An 18262-nucleotide genomic window follows, 5' to 3' on the forward strand; every position below is an offset into this window, starting at 1 on the left:
AATGTTGTAATTTGTAATACATTTAGTTCATGTAACTCATAACAATCTTAACTGATATAAATTTTATAAATATTTGCACCATCGTTATGATTTATAAAAGATATTTCGGACGCAGACTTTTAAATAATATTTTAATTTTAATTTACTCTGAATGTGAGACTTAAAGGAGCGTAAAGAACAACGTTATTAAAAGCTGGCCTGCGTGTGGGAACCATTATATATCTTTAAAAGGGGGGACCATTATATATCTTTAATATTACCATTAACCTTATGACACACAAATTTATGATTCTATACAGATAATAAATTACAAATTTTTCAATTGATTGATTATTAAGAATGCAGAAATTTATTTTATTTATAACTCATAGGATATGAAACAACACAAGTTTCAAATTGCTAAGAAGTTCGGCTAGAAGAAATAATATTTTAAATGATCAAGCTGTATTCAATAATATAGTTTTATAATTAAGCAAAATAAAAAGCCTTGTGTTTCAGATTTAAAGGAATATCTGTTCACGCAGAATTAGATTTTATCGAAAACTTTTAACACTTCTTCGACGTAAGTGTGACATTTAAAGAAAAAATGATATTGATACCTTTCGGCATACCATCATTATTTAGCATTTGTTGACTGTGACCTTCCATGTGTTATGGTTGCTTCAGAATGTTATGTTTATCGTGCGGTTTTAGGGAGAGTTCCAGGCTGGTCTTGCATGAACTTCGCGGTCTTTTCTCTCTACGTTTAAGCGAACGCTATTTTTAAGAAAGACTGTCAGTTATTTGACAATGTGCAGAAGTAGCCAAGGCGCCATTTCACATAATCCAGAGGCTGTTTCCGTCAAAGCATTGCCTATTTTGAAAAACGAAATAAATCTAAGAAAGAACTGATTTATTTTTAATAGAAATTTTATGCTTTATTTTTGCACTGTATATGACCTTTAGTTAAAAAATATAGAACTTTAAATCTTTTTCTTTGCAAATGCTGATGAAAAGAACTTCTTTGTTCATTCTTGACTTTCCGTGATTATTGCTCTATTTGCAATGAAAAAAAAATCTTTGAAGCACTTTTTAGACTTCTTTGTTGACATTAGTATTCTGATTGCGGTAAGATCGTGTCTTAAGTCACAAACGAAGCTATTGCCATTTCAACAGACAGATCTTTCATTTGTCTTCCATATCACAAAATAGTACTAATCAGAAAGTTTAAAAACAGTTTGGAACGTTAATAATATTTTATTACACTTGTTATTAATATCTATTCTATTAGTATAATCGGATGAAAACCCAAATCAGGTGAAATATTATACTTAATTTGACACAGTAACATTCCCATATCTAGATATTTTGATCCATTTAATGTAAAAAAAGTTTTTTTTTTTCCTCCCCCCCCCCACCAAGTAGTTCTGAAAAGCATTTTCTTTAAAATTCCTGTAAAATTAATGTTAAGATATGACAGCTTTACAACTTTAACTTTACAATCCTCTTTATTATTATTTATATAGATTTTATTCCATTTCCAAATTTATGTTTGTTATTATTAAATGTTTTCTCTTTTCATATTCACTCTGCTCCTAATTTATAAATTTTTTACTTTCTTCCTTTCTCATTCCCTTTAATAACTTAGATTTCACTAAATTTCGAAAATTATTAAACAATGTAGAATAAATATTCTAAACACTTCTGATCGGCGGCGTTTAACGTTTAGCAAGTAACGACGGGAATATAAAACTACCGTTAATATACGCCACGCTGATATGAAAGCAATACAATTCTACCTATCGATCAATTATAAAATAATCCATAAAAGCAGGAAAGCGCTTTAGATTTTCAAAAATTTCCAGTGATAAGAATTATTAGAGTCTGGTTGATTATCGTACAGATTTTCCTAAATTATAAGATGAAATAATCAAAATTACTCATTTTCTACGATGGATTTTCAAAGGAAGTTGCCAGGAATGGATGTTAAATAAAGTATTCATATCTTAAATAGATGGTAGATAAAGTATTCACAGAATACGAATTATCCAAATATCTTCTTCTTTTGAAAGCCCAGTAAATTTTAGATAGCTATTAATTTTTTTAATATTTTAATTTTTTCTTTTGATTTAAACGTTATAGAAAGATATACACTATATGCTTTAAGAAGCTACTATATTAATCTGGATCAAGGGTTCTCAACCGGTTGTACGCGTACAACTGGTGGTACTCAAGAGAAAAATAGGTGGTACGCAAAGAAGAAAAGTATTTTTGGTCCAAAGGGGCTTTGTCCCTGAAGAATTATAGTTTTCGTTTCGCGATTTTGCATTGAAAAGTTTAAAAGGCTGTATCACTTTTCAAATCGCTGCCACCAAATGCTGTCGCCCTGTATTATATTTAGAGAAATTAAATAATGAAGAATCTGCATAAATGTATGTATGTTTCTCGCATTGTGATAAAACAACGGTAGATAGAGCCATCCAATTTTGAATGACGTAATCCTCCTGCGAATATGGGAATCTGAAAGCCCAAATTTGAAATTTGGATTTGTTTTATTATCGATTTCATATTTTGTAAAACTTTAACGAATTTTTGATTAACAAACTCGAGGATTTCAAAGCGAGCGATAGCAACGTTGTACAGGGGGAAAAAAAAAAAAAAATCTCCAGCGCGTGAGACTGCGTATCGGAAATTCTTAAGATATGCGCAATTTAAAATTATTAACTATTAAATTCAAAAATTAAAACCCCAACATCCTGATTGAGTTTTTTAGCTCGTAAATTTATGCGATCTGAGCTTTGTTCAAGAGTGGTGGTGGTAAGACTTTGTAGTGGTGGTACTTAAGGTTTTCAATTTTTTTTCAGATGGTACGCGTTAGTCAAAAGGTTGAGAACCGCTGATCTAGATTAATGTATACGATATGCACATTGATTTACAAATTTTGAGAAGTATTAGTATACAAATATTAATTTAATCCACTAATCTAGGTAGGATTCCACATAAGTAACAGTTAAAAAACAGCAGCACCTATTTTTTTTACTGTCTTTCAACCCCGAAAATATTGTGGACGAAAACAAGAAAGACAACGAAAGGGGAAAACACCTTTTCCCCCCTACTTAATTAGGAGCTCCGCCCTTAGGCACTACACGAAAAGGGAGAAATGCCTCGTCGTGGAGGTCTTTTCAAGGGAAATTGGTTTGTATTCACGTTACACATGGGAAAAACACGAAAACGCCCATGAAGCCAACTCGTTCGCCGGACTCGAACCCCGGACCGAATCACCGGTGTTTAGTGGCTTTTACCGCTCGGCCGCTGGTGATCCCTAAGGGCGAAACTTCGTCAAGCGGAACATCATGGAAGAAAAGGAAGTAAAGAGAATGCTGTTTTAAAATATCGCTGTACAAAGCATCTTCGTAGAAAAAAAAGTGGTTCAAAACCATGCAGATTTAAAGCATCGTTGTAGAAACATAGTGTTAAAAAACAAATCACCTCTCAATCATTGCATAATGATAACATCGTAGAGATGTGCTTTAAGGCTTTGTGCGCATAGTAAATTTTTAACGCAAGAAGGAATGAAGAATATTTTTACCTCTATATTTCATGTTTTGGAATTAACTAATACGTTTTTATTGAAAAACCAAGGAAAAAACTGAAGCATTCAAAAACCGTTAGTATAGCTAACTTCATGAGGGTACTCATCTTTCTCTTTTCTAAATTTTTATACTGTATTTTTCATGAAAAACTGCTAATACAACTTTATAAAAGAGGTTAATTAAATAATGTTGACCTTTGATAGTCGATTACATAAGCTAAAAATGCTATTACTTGCTATACGCGGTATTAATTTTGTACTCATTTTTAATTTTTGAATACTTACTCCTAGACTTTTCAGTAAACATTTATTAGATAATTAACCTCATTCCTTCTTGCCCTCATAAATCATTATGAAAGAATGTATTTAAAACTTCCAAATTTTGAAAATACATGTCTGCAATGCTGTCATCATACGCTGATCTGTAGGTGCTTTATTTTTTACTGTGATATTTTTTACGATGATGCTTTAGAACAGCGAAATTTTTGAACTGCTTTATTTTTTTAATACGATGTTTCAGAACTGCGCTGTTTTCTCGTTATACTGTTTTATTTTCTATCACGATATTTTGTACAACATTCTTCCCTTGCGCTGTTTTCTAAGCGATGTTTTTGCTGCTATGTTTTCGACCGTAACGCTCCTAATTGAGATGCAAAAACTTCTTATACCAATGTGAAACCAAGAGGAAAGAGGACTGTATTCAGTGAAAATTTAATTGTTAGCATATTAATGTAATTGTCACGTTCTAAAATCTCTATAGTAACAGCAGCCGTTCTGTATTTTACAACTTGAATACTGCTTGATAATGACTTCATGGAGAAGCTATTCTTCTATATAGAGACAGATGGATAGTTTGTATTTCTTTCATAATCAGCAGAATTCCTGTCATTTACTTTGTCAGTTTAAATAAACCATTCCTGAAACATAAAAAATAAATAAGGTTTTTGATATTAAGACAGCGTCTCAAAAATATAATAAAAAAATAGTTAGAAATAAAACTCAGACTGTCAACGGGTCAATGGCAATTCTTTTTAACCCTCATCATGGCCTCTGGCATAAATCGAAATATTATTAAGCAAAAAGAATATACGTTTCACCGAGATTTGACCTGTTTTACTCTCCATGTCATGCACTTTTGTGCTTTAAACGCAGAAAACTAAAAGGAATCTTAAATTTAAAAAGGATCACGGTAGAAATTTCTAGCTTGCAGGCAAAAGAAAAAGGAATAACTACATACGCACAATTTAGATACTTATCGCAATGAACGTTGTATCGAAAGAATGAACCGACTAGTTGTCCAAGAAATCAATGAGTGGGCATTGTGCACGCAGTACAACATACTGAGACACGTGGGCCGCAATGCGTATGCAAAAGAGGATCAGGAACTTGAAAAAGCAAACAGCCGTGAGAACTCGTATATTTAGTATTCGGCGTCACGTGCCCGGTACGATAAGGAATAATATAGCCTGAATGGGAGACAGCTGAGGTAGGTGGGATTGGTTGATCTCAAACCACGCAAATTTCTTTTGGTATTAAGTGAAATTCTAGACTATATTCATTTCTTAACCACTTCCTACGACCTTATAAAATTTTAAAATTCGGGCATTATTATACGTATCATAAATTGCTGTTTTTGCTTTCATTCGGAAGTATCGTGAAAGTTTCTCAAGGGTCAAATTTTACGGGATTACGGAAATGGAAATGAACTGAACGATGCAGTGCGAGATAGCGAAATAATTTCTGCGAAACAACGACTGCATACCAGACACGCAATTTATGGTTTTTAGAAGCATTTTGTATTGAGTAAAATAATACTGCAGATGTTTGTAAAAATTATCATTTAGGTATGCTCTAAATTAAATTTATTTAATATTATCTCACGGGCAGACTCTTAAAAAAAGTAAACAGAAGCTAAAATTTACGCCGAAGGCCGCCAGAGACTAGCGGCTACCGGTACGTGAATGATTTTACAATTTAAAACAGAAATCTATTAAAAATCTGTATTACGATAAAAGAAAAGAAATTACTATAATAACTAAAAATCCATACGTTTCTAATATTTTAGTTTACTTTTTAAATATTTTAGCTTTTTACTTTTATGTTTTTGTAGCATTTTACTGACTTATTATTTTTACAGCACCCTGATACAATGAAGAGATATTTGGAGCAATTTGGAAGTTTTAATTTCAACCTAAAGGAAGGTCAATTAGGAGAATTAAGCAAAGTCGAAGAACCAGAATTAAAGAAACAACTTGGATCAAGAAGTATGATCCTAATTATATGAAGTATAGATTCGCCATGAAATTCGGAACAGAAACTGAACCTATTCCACAGTGCGTAATCTGTTTTGAGTGCTTATCAAACAGGACTACGAAGCCAGCTCTTTTGAAAAGGTATTTCTATAGCAAACATTCGAGTGCAAAAGACAAAACTCTTGACTTTTTAAAAAGAAAACGTTCAGAGGTTTGCCCTCAAAAATCAGTTGTCAAAACTTTGAGTAGTATAAACAGTAATTATGTGAAAGCATCATATTTAGCTATTTTGCATATAGCTAAGTGCGGAAAACCACATACAGTTGTAAGGTTTCCCTTATTTTGCATACAAAATTTATTTTAAGTTTGATACCTTTACTGAACTTCTCAACTTCCCCTCAAATTCCATCGCCAGGCATTATTATATGTATCATAAATTAAAATTGTAAATTGTATTACGAAGTGCGTATTTAAACGGGTGAATGTCTGAGTTTATGCAGAGCGTGTTGTCGTTAGCCAGCGCACGTTTCGTTGTTATGCTAGTCAGCCTCTTGGCATTTCGGATTATCATCACGCCTGTTAGGTTTTTGTGAGTCAATCTGTTAGGCTTAACTTACGTGCTATCCAGCACTACTTATTTTAGATTTTTGACTTGAATTATATTCTACGATTTTTATTTCACCGCAAGTTTGACGGTGCCATTGGTAACGCACGAATATCGTGCCTTTCTGTAAACTATTTAAATTTAATAAAGGGTTACTTTCCCCCTTCTTCTGTGCTGGTATTTATTCGCGCTTGTGCGAGAATTCGCCAGGTTCATTATAGGATCTAATTTCGTTTACGTGAGAAAAGAGAGAACGACCCTACATAGTGAAGCATTTTTGATGCCAGCAACAAAGAATATAATTGCATCTGTCCTTGGAGAGAAAGCGACTAAAGAAATTGACAAAGTACACTTTTACTTCACACCGAAGTACGGTGATTGTTACGTGGTAAAGTCCTCAGTCGATTATTTGAGTTACGCGATGACATTTATATGTTTTTGACCAATTCAAAATATTCCAACGGAGATAATTTAATTGATGAGCGATGGTTGTGAAGACTAGCACACCTTCCAGACATTTTTCAAGATTCAATGAACTAAATTTGAGTTTGCAAGGAGTTAACAATTCTGTGTTCGACTTGCATGACAAAATAAGTGCGTTCAAGAGAAAACTGCAATCAGATCTCTTCTTTAAACTGACAAACATTGAGCTCGAAATTACTTCTTTAGTTAATAATAAACAGGCTCAACCTTCTCACTAGTTACATACGTTTTAAACTAATTATTATATTTTATGTAGATGTTTAGCAATAAAAATACATCAAAAGTTACTTATCTTTATTATAAATGTTTTTAAATGTGTTTTATTCCACATTTCAAAATTTTTGGTCGATCGGTACGTCATCAAATTGTTTACAACGTACAGGGATGGTGCTATGAAAAGGCTGGTATTCTCTGTTCTAAGGAAAACTAGCTCGTATACACCTTACGCATAGGAAAGCCAGCCATGCAACCAGGTACAGGTACAAATGGGCCGAATAATCAAAATTTCACCATTGATCGTACAGGTATAATTCCTCCGCAATAAATGTACAGTCAGCCCCAATTTTGAGGTAGGACACCCCGGAATGTCGGTCCAAGAGTTTCCCAAACTTTTTCCCTTACTACAAAATTCTGGAGAGTACTTTCAGCTCACCGTGTATTCTAAGAGCTCCGAACAGACACTATACACTTACAAATATCCATGACTTCTCTGGGATTCAAATCTGGGCCCAGCGGTACGGCAGTCAGGGTCACTAACTATTGTAAGGCTGGGAGACCAGCCATGGATTAGCCCGTTCGCCTGGTTTCGACTCCAGGACAAACTACAAGATTTCAGCAATATTTAACCGCTCGGCCATTAGTGGGTAAGCGGTTTATGAATTAATGGTCATTAACATACGAGCAAGCGATAGGTCACCATTGTGGGGTGCTGCAGTAAATTTAGATACACTTTAAAAATAAAATTAAACTGAAGAACACCAGCGTTCTTCAAAGCAGCTACTCATTGGTGACCTACGGATTAAAGGTCACCAGCAGACTTCCATAAGAAATATACAACAGTTAAGGTCCATGGACTTGAAAGAACCAAAAACCAAAAGAGAAGTCGAACCGAAAACCAAACCGAAAGAGAAGTCGAAAGAAGAAGGCAGCAGGGCTTGGATAAATATTATGGGATATTAAAAATGCTATAAATATTATGCATATTTTTATTATTATGAATATCAAAATATTATTAATATTAAAATTGTTATCATAAACATTATAGGATATTTCAAAACCTCAAATTCTCACTCACACCTTACCTGACGTTAACATCATTAAAAGTGTAACTCATGAAGCGAATGCAAATGTTTGTCAGAACAAGTCGAGTTATAGTCAGCTGTATTTACTGATATTCGCAATAAATGTGTTATCCTATTTTGAAAGTACTTTTTGTGAATGTCACTTAATGATGCGAGTGGGTTCCCTGAAACAAAAACTCACTAAATGTTCATTTACATTTGTTTGGAAAACTTCACGTTAATGATACAGTTTATACAATGTATATAAACGATTGGAAGGCATCGAAATTCATTGCTGTGGCCCCATTCACTTCGTTCTGAGACGCATTACAATCGGTCACTTTTATTACGATTTTACTTTTCGCCCACTTACTCTTCAGAATTTTGTGTAGGAGAGAAGAAACATTTTTACTCTTCTCTTAGCGAGTGAGATATCTTCATTATAAAATTCATTGAAAGATAAACTGGACAGGCTAGATCTTTATCTTATTCTTCTTTACGTAATTTATCTTTGTTCACCTTTCCAAATTTTTTCTAGTCTTCTAATTCGCGGTAAGATCAGCGTATTTAATAAAGATTTTATTTCTCTAACATAAGATCCTATTTTCCACATCGATAATCGATCAATGAGAAGTTCTCTTGAATTTATGTTACATTGTCTAAGCTTTCTGAAGATGAAAATGCTACGCTTAGCTGTCATACGTACTTTTTCAAACCGTTGTTGTCAAAAGCAAGATTTTATTTTTTCCCCAAAAGAAAATTTATATTTTCTACAAACAAACAAAACCATCTGTAAGTTACGATGCATTGACTTTTATAAAATCGCTTTTACGTGTTATTTACTCGTAAAAACATATTCTTCTTTCAGGGGTACAATATCTCAACTCAAAGTTGTCTACGTTTGTATTGTTATGTATATACACACATACATACACGCACACACACACGTATATATATATACGCAAGATAAGAAAATTGTAAATCAAAATTCTATTGGCACGTATTCGAGAGGTCTAAGTTCGAGTCTTGGAGAGGGCAATGCATATTTTTCACGTTTTCAGAAGGAAAAAAAACCTAATGACCTTACAAGTGGGACCCAACTAAAAGGTGGTGGACGATAATCTGTTGCCAAATCTTAGTGTCGCCTTTCTAATGGCGGGAATATGAAAGCCATCATTTAAAAGAATTAAAGAAAATATTAAAAAAAGGTAAAAGGAAATTGCTTCTGAAAGAATAGATAGATAATAGGGATACATATTTTCCGTGTTATGAAATACTTGCGATAAATGTGAAATGTTGTTCATGAACTTTTAAGGCATTTTCTCCCTCCTTCTAGCATGCCTTCGTGGTGTAACGGTTGCACACTTGGCGCGTAATCGAGAGGTCCACGTTCGAATGCATTGCTCATCTTTCGTGTTTTCTGCTTCAAAATATCCTTATGACTCTACAAGGTTTATTAGCTAGTTAGTTAGCTATTGTTTTTGGAAATCCCCCCTGGGGGTTGACTCAGGAGAATTCCTGGGAAGTACTGGCTAGGATCTGTACTTTGGCAGTCTCAATCACGGGGGTACAGGTAAAGGTAAAGGTAAAAATATGGGGGACACTAGCGATGTACCATAGGTAATGCCTTCCCATACTAACTCAAAAAAAGGGGGGGGAATTGCAAGTTTTATAAGAATTTACATAGACTGAAGCTTTCCAAAAGGTTTATAATCACTCTTCACAGGACTAGAACCCGAGTTTATTCTCAGGATGGTTCAGGCTTGACAGGGACCGTACTGGTACTGTCGTGTCTGCCCTTTGGCTATGGGGTTTGTTACATCGTATGATATGTGGCTATCTTTGGGGGTTTGGACTCATTCGGTCCCTCGTCAGGGACTTGTACTGGTATGGACCACCCTTTTGAATTTTCGGTGCTCCCGGCGTGGTGACCGAGGCAAAGAGTCTTCGTTTTTTTTTTTTAACTCGTCATAGCTTTCTTTGGTCCCATGCTTCGTGGAGGCCCAAGGGGGACCAATGAGGCTCGCGCCCTCTTGGATGGTCTCCGAAGTACGGACACATTTCCCGGAAGGCTTGGTACCATGGCGGGGTTCGTCTCTGGTATTCTGTTTTTGAAAATAAAATACCACTGTTAATTACTGTTTTTTGGACAGAAAAGGAAAATAACTAAATTAAAATGGAAAGTTAAGGAATTATAGCAAATTAAAGTTAGAATTTACATGTTTTTTTTTTTTTTTTATCTTAAATACATATGTAAGATAATTGTTTCAACCGGAGAGATAGAGTGTTTGATGAAATAGTTACTCTACTAAATTTAAAGTTTCAATTCATTAGCTCACTCATAACTCTATAAGACTGTTGGAAGAATTTTCGTCTGTTCTGATTTGTTAATTAGAAGTATTACAACAAAACGAAATCAAAAACAAAATATTTATTAACGCGTGGAGCTGGTAGTTACATAAACTGAAATTAAAAGAAACTAAAATTAATCTAAAATCTCTCTCCCATATATATTTCAAACAAATTTGCATTCTGAAGGGAGTTGAAGGAAAGCATAAGTACTGAACAGGCAAAGTACGTTAGCTACGTTAATGAAATAAAATCCTTTTTTTGGTTAGATCATAACTGTATAAGAGATGGAAAAGAAGACATTATCAGAGACAGTCTACGATCAAATAGAATAAGAGCTTATTTTTTAAACTCTCAGCTACACTTTAATGATACATTTATTTATATTTTAAAAACAAAGGTTTTTCTGTTAGATTTTAAACGTTCTACGTTTTATTAAAAAATTACTTTTTACCGGTTAACTTTTGTTAAAATGTTTGACGCTACACAGATAAAATTATTTTTAACACAAGTTTTTCTCTTACGCAAGTTATTTCATTTATTTGACTGCATACTTATATATTCCCTTAAAAGCGATTTTTTTTCCCTAAAAATCTGTGCATCCAAAAGAATACAAAATTAAGATCTTTTTCAACTGAATAAAGATAGGCTTACGTAAAGCGCAAAGAAAAGACACCGGAAATTGGTCCCTTCTAAATTTAGAAACAGAGATGAGCGCTGAAAGTTTGTTTTCGTTTCTAACATTTACGATCTTAGTTTGTCAGTGAAGGAATGGCATCGTGGAAACGTTTATGTGCCCGCCATTCATCAAGGAGGATAAAGAAGACACCTCTCGTAATTTTGCTTATAATTGGCCCCGACAGCATTCCTACAAATGCTTCTTGCAAAATGCCCATTCATCATCCGATATGACATTCTATCCATAGGTAGTCACTTAAAATTAACTCTTTGTATTGCTTTGGCATTGTCATCCTAATTATGACAGAATACGCCATTCACCCTTTCGATGACATAAAAATTAAAGAACATGTTCTTAAATTTGAAGCTTATAAACGACAGTGTATTAAGCTCAAATGAACAAAAAGCTTTTAAAAGTTTTCAAAGAAAAGTTAATAAATGGAGCGTAAAATTGGAATCACGCTCTTAAAAGCATTTTATTTTGTAATCTAAACATTTAAGCGAAATTTATTTTAAAACACTTTCATGAGAAGTATTTAATAAATCCAAAGAATGATGCTTGTTTTACTCAATATTTAAAATGTAAAATAAATTCTTGATCTGCGAAAAAAAAAAGCACAACATGTGCAGTTTGTAGCATTTTAATGTGAGAAATCCGTTCAGAATCATCCCAGGTTTCATTAAATTTAAAAAAAAATGGCTTTCGAAAATGTCTATTTGAAATTTGTTTTAATCTGCGAGATATTTTTATCATTTATTAAGAATTACGGCAATTCGAAATAAGTTTTAATTTATAATTTCCATTTGTTGAATTTAGAATATTAAGAAAACATGAAAAATGTCGCAGCGGAAGGTTTTATCAGGAAAAAGTGTTATCCGAGTAACAGTCGGACATCTGAATATTGACATGAATGCTGAGTATTAGCTTAGAGTGCAATCAGACCACAGCTCGAACATGAAGATGGAGTACATGACATAATATATACTGGAAAATAATCAAAGTTATATTTCCATGCAGTTCATATTTGCATCAGTGGGTACAAGGACTACCAGTGTTCAGCGATTTTACCGCTCGGCCGCTGGTGGCCCCGAAAATTAAAGTGAAAATAGCCAAAGTCGTACTGTACCCCATGATGCTTATATTCTATGACGGAAGATAGAGCCACCAGTAATTATTCTTTGCTTTCGGACAGGCAACGAGAAGGAAGCACCAGGTCTGAAGTGCAGTTTTAAGTGCATCTTTAATTTATTGCATTTAGTGAGAATTAATAATAATCAAACGTTCAAACATTATACTGAAAAGCAATACATAGCCAAAAATCTCGCAAATACATAGCCTTCTATTTATCATGTTTAATCCCGTTACAGAATTTTTTAAAATAATTTTGCTAAAATATGCAAACTGAAAAAAGCCGTAAGCACAAAAAGTTCCTTTATCATCTCAGTAACCATGAAAATTTAAAGGTTAAAAGAAATTGTTCTGTTGACGTGCGAATGTCAAGAACATGAAGTGAAACAGATGGCGTTAATGTTTACAACTATGACAAACTAAATTTAGGAGATGGGGAAGACTTGAGAAAAGTAAAGGGAAAAGAAGCATCTGTTGAAAAGCGAGCAACCGTTTGACGCCTCTTACTTTTATCCCTTTCTGTCATTTCTCAGAAGGAATTGGTGACTTCCAGACGTAAATCATTTCTAAAAACTTTATTTCGCGGAAGCTTTTTGTTTATGCATTCATCTGAAAATAGGAAATTAAAGTAGTAGTAACCGTAGTAATTTTTGTAGAATAAATCAATAATGAAAACTACAAGCTTAAGGTTTGGAATTTGGTATGCAGGGTATTTGAAATTCCAAAATAAAACGCAAATTTTATCGTTTGAAGGGCTTTGTTCTTCAGTTCTTACAAAATGACGAGGGAATCGCATAAAAAACGCGAAATATTTCGAATGAGTTCAAATCTCAGAACAGAATTTTTAAATACAGCAATCAGATATAAATAATGAAACTTTAAGCTACACCTGTAGTGTAATGATCTCACATGGCAAAAGACCTTCTTAAAGAAGAAAAATATTCTAAGCCATTTTGCAGGAAGTGCATCATTTCAGTAGATGAAATAAAATTAAATAATAAACAAAAGAGGAAGCGACAGGGGTCATCTGTTTAACAACCCCCCCCCCAAAGAAAAAGATTTGAAATTCCGAAAAAAAAGAGAGAGAGAGAGAGAGAGAGAGAGACATTAAAAAAAATAAGCTTTCAGATTTTACATTACTCTCAAAGGGGACTTTTCTTAACGTTTTGTGTTATTAAATATGTTCTTCGCACTCAGACCATAAAATTCAGTTCATATCGCAATGAGCATATCTTTAGAATTTCCGATACACAGTCTCGCACGCTGGAGATTAAAATGTCCCCCCCCTTAGAATGTTGCCATTCCTCCCTTTGAAATCGCTGAGTTTCTTAATAAAAAATTCTTTAATGTCTGACAAAATATGAAACAGATAATAAAACAAATTCCAAATTCGGGCTTTCAGAATTTGGAGGATTACCTTGTTCACAATTTGATGGCTCTAGGTACCGTTGTTTATCACAATGCGCGAAACATGCATACATTTATGCAGATTCTTCATTATTTAATTTCTTTAAATATAATATAGGGCTGTAATATTTGGTGGCAACAGTTTGAAACGCGAATCGACTCAAAATGCCAAAACGAAACTAATAGCCATTCTGGACTAACGGCGTTTGGGCTGAAAATGGAAATAAAGCTATTTATTGAATCACACGGGAAGGAGATTAATATATTAAAATTTTACGAACGAATTCTAGTCATTCCTTAACGTAAAAATGATATTCATTGTTGTGAATTTTAAAATTAATACCCAGATTATTAGTTTACGAGTTAGAATCATAATATTATACTACAGGTTTCTTATTTTTGTAATGTCGTTTCGCTATAATACATAAAATTCATATAAATACGAGCTGGGATGATTCAGATTTTTGCTAAACATAAATTCGTGCGATAAAACCCTGTGAAGTTTTTAGCCTTATATCATAGAATAAAAAAATACAGATTATATTACCTATCAGAATAAAAACATCTCAAATAATTTTAAAAATTAAAAATTATTACAACAATTATCACAAAATTGCTATTCGAACTCCTTTGATCAAGATGAATTGTGGGCTTTCTTTGCTACGCAGGAAGGAATCAATATATGCAGAAAAATTTCGATTCTAAATTTTTGAGAAAAAGCATTCAGAGTAACATTTCCATACTTGATCAGCCGATTTAACTGTGACACTTACGACAGTTATTTATTTAACATTTTAATTTATAATAATCAATATGATGATTAATTAATGAGCTTGTTATCATAACAATTTAAGTAAAATTTGTTAAATTTGCCTTTTAATATAAAGAAAATTGAAAAAAAAATTGTTTCTCATAATCGACATTAATTCAAAACGGGTAAGATTTCCATATTAAGAAAGTTGAATGGAAATTAAATTTTTTTTCTCTTAATCGGCATTTGTTCAAATTGGATAAAATTTTGGGCGTACATCAATGAGTAAAGTATAAAGTACCTTTAGAATAACTTTGATGATATTACTGAAAGGAAAGAGGTTTGCTCTAGGCTGATATTTATATGAATATATAAAACTTTTTTACGCAGTTTCTGCTTCAATGGAAAAATGAATCTTAACAAAATGTCAAGATGTGAGAAAAATATCAATAAAATAAATATTTCTTACTACATGGATCCCATTAATATATATATATATATATATAAGGATAAAAATTACTTAACTGAATTATACATTAAATTAGCAATAGTCCCTTAATTCCTCTTTTTAATTTGGGCAGTTCTCACTCTTTATTCTAAAAATAGTAACAGCTTTATCGAATTAGCATAATATGTGAAAACTAATTCCACGTTATGTCATCTTAATCTTCTGCATCTTTACCTTCTCAAAGAAAAATGTTACTATAAATACCACTGCAATCCAACTACGCATTTTCTTTCTTGCCCTTTCCTTCCCTAGCTTGCACGCGACGTTCAGTTCGCTATATCGCCCATTGTCTAAATATGGGCTAAGTGTTTTAAATTGTAGGATACATACTGCATCCATAATTCTGCGTGAAGCAAATGTTAAGTCTCCAAAAATGCTTTATCCAATAATAAATCGGCCACACTGTGGTCTGCAATCCATCATTTCCATCTACACCGCTAAGCAGGGATTTTTAAAGCAGGGATGGATGGAAGGCTATGTTTGTGTTCTTTCTAAAGAAAATTATTCGTATTTAGTTATTAAAAAATGCTCTGAAAGTCATGATTTTTTGGTATCTAAAGCAACGATAGACATTATTGCGAATTAGAAGGGAAAAAAATGTCAAAGTTTGGCTTCAAGTAGAAAAATTTTTCAAAATACATATCCAAGGAAAAAAAGGAAATGTTTCGAATGTTGCAAAGGTAAGAACATTAATGTTAAAAGAAAATTTGTGAAGACGAAGGGCAATTGCCTAATCATTAAAATGCTTAGTGTGAACTGTAAACAAAGTTATTAATGCTGATTTGAATTTTAAAAAGGCGGAAAAACGTAATGTGCATGGTGTTTTCTCAATGACATATCACTAAAAGCAAAACGCGCTGCAGAATCCTCTATGAGAAACAATTATTCGGAAAAAAATGGAAAAATATTGTAACTATAGATGAATCTTCGGTATATTTAAATGACCGCAGTAAAAGAGATTCTTTTATTATCATCAAAGAAAAGAAAAAAATCTTAGATCATGGTTCAAAGAATTTAAAGAAGTTTTCAAAGGGATTAATGATTGTTGCTGGGTTTTGATATATCGACAAATAAAAATTAAAGAGAGTGCAGAAAACTGTTAAGGTCAGCTCCATATATACTAATGTTTGTGAAAAATGGAACACATTGTCAAAAATTGTCAAATTGGAATTGTCAAAGATGAATGAAATGTTTTCCACATATTACTGATAGTGATTCCGCATATTACTTACAAATAAACGATCAAATTTACAAGAAAAAAAAAGGAACATCGGAAATCAGTACTTTATGTGTCCGCCACGCTGAGCGATGAAAGCCTGTACACGTCATGGCATTAAATCATACAGGTTCTGAATGTAATCCTGAGGAATGGCATTCCATATGGCTTTGACTTGACGCCAAAGTTCAGTCTTAGTGTGTGTCCCATCAACTGTATGAGAAAGTCGCCGGCCGACGAAATCTCAGATATGCTCATTGGGCGATATATCCGGGGAATAAGCAGGCCATAGAAGAAGCTAAACTTCTTGTGCCCTAAAGTAGGCTTGTGCAATCTGAGAAACCTGTGTACGGGCATTTTCCTGCTGAAATACAGCGCCCGGAATGCGTCGAAAAATGGAAAGAACCTCTGACTCCACAACTTCCGTTATATAGCCATCACTGTTGAAGTTGCCCGCAATTGCCGTACTTAGGATCGACAATTATACCCAACAGTTCCCCAAACCATGATGCCAGGTATTTGTGCGGTATGATGCTTTATTAATGTATTTACATGTATTTACGATGTAATTTACATTGTGGGAGCAGACGTTACCTTCTGGAACATCTGACACGTACTCTTCCATCATTATACTCCGGATTGTAGCGAGATTCACAGAAGAAAACAACTTGTTGCCACAGGGCCCGCCACGCACTGTGTTGCCGTTCCCACTAAAGTCGGACGCCTTTGTGATTCTGCGACTTCTACGCAGGGGAATCCTGCGTAGAAGAATCCTTACACACAGTTCATGCTGCAGCAAACGGCGATGAACCGTAGAGCTAGACAGCATAATACCTGTAGCCGGGCTTCAAAGTAGTGCTGACACGCATCCGCATGGATATGAGGACGCTGCACGATCCGTCATATCCATGCGGATGAAGTGTCTGTCGTTCCGTGTCATTGTGTTATTGCGTGTCCCACTATCAGGATTTCTTCTTGTTTGGGTTCTCCTCTGTACATTTCTTCCAGCCCACCAGTGGCCGAGAGGTAAAGTCGCTGAACACTGGTAGTTCGGTCCGAGGTTCGAACTCTGCGAACGGCCTGGCTGCATGAGTGTTTTTGTGTTTTCCCCATGTATAACGTGTATGAAAGTCAGTTTCTCTTATCCTTTACGAAGGCATCACTCCTCTTAGGTAGATAGCCCTCACATAAACTAAACCAAACCATTTCTTGCAAACACGCATCACTGTTGTTGCGCGGTTGCACGCTGCGTGCGGGTTCCGATTGCTTGATAAGAAAGTCCACCCTTTCGCATACCGACGATGCAGCCTTGTTCGAAATCCGTTAGTTGTTGCTATGGCAACAACTAACGGATCATGTTCTCGCCACATCATGTTTTGTTTTTTGTTAAGCTATAAATTTGAAAATTCCAAGTAGAGTTTTTATAAAAACAAACATTATTGTAAGTATTTAGATTTTGATTCTAAACTATAATTGCTGTATAGAGAGTTCGAAAAAATTGACTACAGGTTTTATTTTATTATTATTGATCTTAGTCTTACACTTTTGTTTTCAAAGTTTCCTAAAATGAGACAGTTATATGAATACAGTCTGAACTTTGCAAATGAAATGTCTCTAAAAATAAAAATTCTAACTTATCACACAGTTCTTGTAATTTAATAATTTCAATTAGTAAAACATTTCGGATGATTTTATTAGTTGAAGACAAAACGATCTATACAAACATGTACAATAGAACTGATGGATATATGTTTAATTAAAGTTTTCAGACAAAGTAAGAGTCCAGCTATGACGAATACTATTTTATCTGAGACAGAATTAATCACGGGAAGGAGATGTTTTTATTCCGCTGTTGATTAGGCATACTGACCGCAGATAGAGGACGATAAACAGATTTTAACACAAATTGACAGTCCTTTTTTATACATGGAACAAGCGGCCGGTTCTCATTCCACGCATGCGCAATCGCTTTGTAATTCTAATCATATGCACGTCTTACCTCACTTTACATTTCCTGTAAGTTTTGTTCAATTT

The 18262-nt window shown here is 33.8% G+C and overlaps 1 protein-coding gene and 1 long non-coding RNA gene across 8 annotated transcripts in view; one reads left to right on the plus strand and one right to left on the minus strand.

Annotated features, from left to right (window-relative positions):
* LOC118182806 (uncharacterized) overlaps positions 1 to 7197 on the plus strand; it is a 29852-nt gene extending 22655 nt beyond the window's left edge. For both annotated transcript variants that reach the window (XR_004757122.2, XR_015039974.1), the window contains one exon: positions 5709 to 7197. This is a non-coding gene — a long non-coding RNA (uncharacterized LOC118182806). The remainder of the gene's footprint in view (positions 1 to 5708) is intronic.
* Traf4 (TNF receptor associated factor 4) overlaps positions 1 to 18262 on the minus strand; it is a 491235-nt gene that overhangs the window by 156943 nt on the left and 316030 nt on the right. The window lies entirely within an intron of this gene.

This window comes from Stegodyphus dumicola, chromosome 3 (assembly GCF_044657685.1).
Source record: "Stegodyphus dumicola isolate Sdum_Otavi_A_Nest chromosome 3, ASM4465768v1".
Lineage (NCBI taxonomy): Eukaryota > Metazoa > Arthropoda > Arachnida > Araneae > Eresidae > Stegodyphus > Stegodyphus dumicola.